The 4,503-nt window shown below is 50.6% G+C and overlaps 1 long non-coding RNA gene across 1 annotated transcript; it reads left to right on the top strand.

Annotated features, from left to right (window-relative positions):
- The first annotated feature begins 1,423 nt into the window (after positions 1–1,423).
- Positions 1,424–4,189, top strand: LOC148850313 (uncharacterized). Its single transcript, XR_016099965.1, has 3 exons — positions 1,424–3,018; positions 3,094–3,523; positions 3,605–4,189. It is a non-coding gene; the product is annotated as an uncharacterized LOC148850313 (long non-coding RNA).
- Positions 4,190–4,503: the final 314 nt, after the last annotated feature.

Raw genomic sequence — 4,503 nt, forward strand, 5'->3', positions numbered from 1 at the left:
GGGCCTGTTGTTGTTCTCCCTTTGCTTGAAGTGGGATCGCGCAACAATGACGACTGAGATGTTTTGCGAAATTTCTTTGTTTGATACTTATTGCTGCATTTGTGTAGGAGATAGTTTGGAAATGACTCATGAAATGGTAGTCTCTGTCTAGTAACATGTGTAGTATACCGTCACCTAGGCTTCTATAGAAAAACCTGAAGAAGAGTCAGAGAGGATCAATTGTGTGACGAGGAGGGCAGCTGTGGTCGGACCCTCCACCATTCGAGAAGCATGCAGCAATGCTCTTCGGTCGTCTGCATCACCCAAGAAGATGACAGCCACACGAAGTGAGAGTTGTTCCAGTGACATGGCGGTGGTGGAGGCAAAAAAGAAACCATGATCAATATATAATAAGGCCGATGGAGCAAGGTGCAATTGTGATAACATTGAGATTGAAGTTCCTCACGAAAAATTCACCCGCTTCTATTTTCCATCGATTATTGAATCGGCATGAACTTTTTCATCGGTGTAAAACTGAATTTACACCTGATGGTGCGCAATCTAGCCGGTCCTAACTGTCAACAATTTTGCTTCTGATTGGATTAACGGGGAGCCTGAAACGGAGAAGATGAGGAAACTCCGGGGGGGGGACCCGGTGAGATAACTCCGAAGCACAAGTTAGTATTCTCTCAAATGCAAAGTAAAGACCAGATGGTGCAAAGTTCACATACCTTGTGGTTGGGGGTAGGGGGCCTTTTATAACCACTTCGCGCACTCACTCCGAGGCCTCTGTCAGGTCGGGTATGATTGTCTCAGTTTTCGCCAGTTTAGGCGTCATCCTTTCTGTTGGGACAACCGCCACTGCTCCTTGTTGGAGCCGTCTCTGTAACTGGAGATGGCGGTGTTAGGTGGCGGTGGCAGGTGGCCGTTTGAAGTGCGGTCGTCAAGCGTCAAATCCCAAGTCAATCAAGTACGCCGCCCCTGGGTACGAACTTCATCGGTGTCAGGCATGGTACGGTTTGTTCAATTTGGCATCCTGGAGGCGAAGTGCTGGAGTGGTGAGCGAGGTGAAGTCTTGAGTTCGGAGGTATGTCCTGAACTGCCATAGGGCAGACCAGTTCGGTGAGGTGTGTCTCGAACTATTTTAAGGCAGGCCAGTTCGGTGAGGCGTGTCCCGAACTGCTATAAGGCAGGCCAGTTCAGTGAGGCGTGTCCCGAACTGCTATAAGGCAGGCCAGTTCGGTGAGGTGAGTCCCGAACTATTTTAAGGCAGGCCAGTTCGGTGAGGCGTGTCCCGAACTGCTATGAGGCAGGCCAGTTCGGTGAGGTGTGTTCCGAACTGCCATAGGGCAGGCCAGTTCGGGTTTTGCTTGGGGCCTAAGGGAGAGTTCGGGTTCTCAGTAGGGAGTTCGGACCGCTGATTCCTTTAGTGCTCTTGCCTTAGGCGTGCTATTGGTGCCGAGCTGTTGCCTTTGCCACGTGTTTCGTAATTACGAGGTCGGGCCAAATCTTCCTTCATCAATTGCCCCTCTCTCCTCGTGCCAAGGGTCCTGCCCTAGCGCGGGGAGTTTCGCGAGGTGGTAGGTGGATTTGTCCCGTACTTCGGATCTTGATAGCGCGAGGTGCTTTGTCAGGGTTCTTCGATTTTCTCGAGTGTCCCAAAAGGCGGGAGACGCACCTACCTGCTTAAAAATGCTGACAGACGTAGCGGCGCGCGCTTATTTCAATTTTCAAAAAAGCACGTCGCTGGGAGACGTGACAGCGGGTCTTTTGATTTTGAAAAAGGCGCGCCGCTGCCATTTGAAAGGCGAGGAGACGTGTGCTGGCAGTTGTCAGTTATAGAAAGACGTGCGCGGCGCATCGTCAGTTATAGAAAGACGTGTGCCGGTGCATCGTCAGTTTTAGAAAGGTGTGCGCCAATGTTTCGTCAATTTCAGAAAGACGTGCGCCAATCACGTCTCGGTCTCAAGGGACGTGCGGTCAGCGCAAATGCGGGCCGTCGGATTGGCTCTAATCTGCACTGTTGATTCTCGGTTACTGTGGGTATAAATAGTAGGGGACCCCAGTCGATTTGTCACTTCTGCGTTTTGCTTCTTGAGCTCGCGTCCAAGCCTTTCAATTCGTGTCTAGGCTTGTTATTTCGCCTTCAAGGTTTTTTTGCTTGTTCCAGCTTCCGGAGCCTTCAAAACTTTTTTCGACTAAGTACTTTCCTGAATCCACATTTTCTCCTCGATGTCTAGCTTGGATAGCTTAGACGATTCTTCCAGTAGGTCTGATGTAGGTTCTACGAATCGAGTCGCATCCCCCAATGGCCTTAGTGATCCTGAGGTGGAACTTGAGGACGACTTCGAACCCGTAGGCCGAGCCGCTTCGGGCAATTTGGCGTCTACCTCTCATCGAGGTCGGATGCTAGATAGGTTTGGTCCTTCGACCATGACGCCCGAGGGGCTCCAATCTCTTATTATCTCTTACAATTTGCCTGGGGGTACGCATATTTCATTCCTTCGGGTAGCTTTCCTTGGGAACACGGTCCTGATGAGATCGTGATATTTCGGGAGCAGCTCGCTGCGGGGCTACGATTGCCTTTCCACCCCCTTCTCGTCGAGGTCATAAACCACTTCGGCGTTACCGTTGGCCAGCTTCATCCAAACTCTATTTGTAACTTGGTGGGGACAATCTTCCTTTTTTACGAACAGGGCTTCCCTTTAGACTTGGAGATATTCTCCTCCATTTTAATGCTCAAGAAACAAGTGGGTTCTCTTCCCGGGGGTAGGCGGGCGTATTACCTATCTCCTCGCCCGGGTTTTAAACTCTTGCACAAACTTCCGAGCAAGGTCTCGGTGTGGAAGCGAGACTACTTTGGGGTGCGAAGTGCACAAGGGTGGCTTTTTCAGACCGGGTGGGGGGAGGCCGCCCCTGATTTTGGTGTCACTCTCGATAAAGAGACGGTGAAGAGCATCCGACAATGGGCACGACTAGGGCTGAAATGTCATCAGTACCTAACGGAGGCCAAGCTTATTGCGATCGGCCTGAGTTCGGGTAGGTTCCTTGCTCAGAGGTTTCTTGTTACGCTTTGTTCTTTTGTTTGTTCTGATGTCGAGCTCTTTTTTGCAGGTGTGATGGACTCAGAGAGGACTCATGGCGGGCGCCTGTTCCAAGGCATGAAGAGGAGGAAGCGGGTCGCCAAGTGAACTCGTACCGAGCTGCCCCAGGATGCGAAGCCTCAAGTTCCAGACTACACGTCAGAAGATCCGCCCAGGGAACCCAAGGTGGCTCCTTCAATGCAGGAAACGGCAAGGCCCCTTATGCTGAGACAACTCACACGGGTTCTCCCGCCTACTCTAGTGCTCCTGCTTACTCTAGGTCCGCTTATACGCGAGCTGGGCCCTCGGGCTCGGGAGCTCAAGGAGAGTTCAGAAGTGTGCTGTGGCCGAACTACGCTCTTCAGAAGAGTAGGGATGCCACTTTCCCCAAGGAGATCGTGGCGTGGACCAATCTTCCCTTGAACCAGATCGCCTGTCGTGCCGCAACTCATGCAATGGTGGTGAGTCAAAATTTCTTGTCGGTCCTCTTTGTTTTTATCCTTCTTGTTGTCGTTCTCTTGATCACTTGTTCCTTTTGGTAGGTGAACTCTTCTATTCACACTTTAGCAGCCCAGGTGGAGAGGAGCTCGAGGTAGGTGCGAGCTGCCGAAGAGGCTTTTCGTGCCGCTGAGGAGACTACCCGAGCTACTGAGGCGGTTGCTCATGCTGCCGAGGAGGCTGCTCGCGTTGCTATGGCCAGGCAGGCGAGGTCTCAGAGGGATGTTGAGGCCATGGGGGTGGTTGTGAAGCATATGGCGGACCTGAGGCTCGACCTACAGCATCAAGTCGAATATCTTCAGGAGGACATAAGGGAGAAAACGCAGATCTTTTCCCAAGGTATCGAAAATGCCAAGAAGAAGGTCGTTGATGACTACATCGCCTCGCCACGCTTTGACGACCTGATGGTGGATTCTTACAGAAGGGGATTCAAATTGAGCCGGTGGATGATCCAGAATAACTCAGGAGATTGCCAACGCTGCTGATGGCGAGCCAGATTCCGAGGGCGAGGCAGGACCTTTGGGTGTCGTTGAAGTGCCTTCTGATGAGGAAGAAGTAGCTCCAGGCTTGTAAATTTATTATTATTATTATTATTGTACTCTTCCTTTTCTTGCAATGGAATAGACAATCTTTTTGGTTAAGTGTTGTTCTTTTTCCCGAACTGATAATTTGTCGAACTGATAATATGCCCGATCTGTTTCTTACCCAGGTTATTGCACTCGCGCAACCTGTTTTGGTGTTTATACTTAGTCTTTGCTTCGCCTTTAGTCTTTTGACTGATATTTTGTCGAACTGATAATATGCCCGATCTGTTTCAGTGTTTAGTACTTAGTCCGCTTTGCCTTAGTCTTTTGGCTGACTTTTCTTTGCTTGCCTATGCCGATGTTCCTCTTGTTAGCTCGGCATTCTGGCCTTAGGCTCTTGTAGCGATTTTGTCCACTTT

This window comes from Nelumbo lutea, chromosome 5 (assembly GCF_056320005.1).
Source record: "Nelumbo lutea isolate HS-2025 chromosome 5, American lotus-T2T, whole genome shotgun sequence".
In the NCBI taxonomy this organism is placed as follows: domain Eukaryota; kingdom Viridiplantae; phylum Streptophyta; class Magnoliopsida; order Proteales; family Nelumbonaceae; genus Nelumbo; species Nelumbo lutea.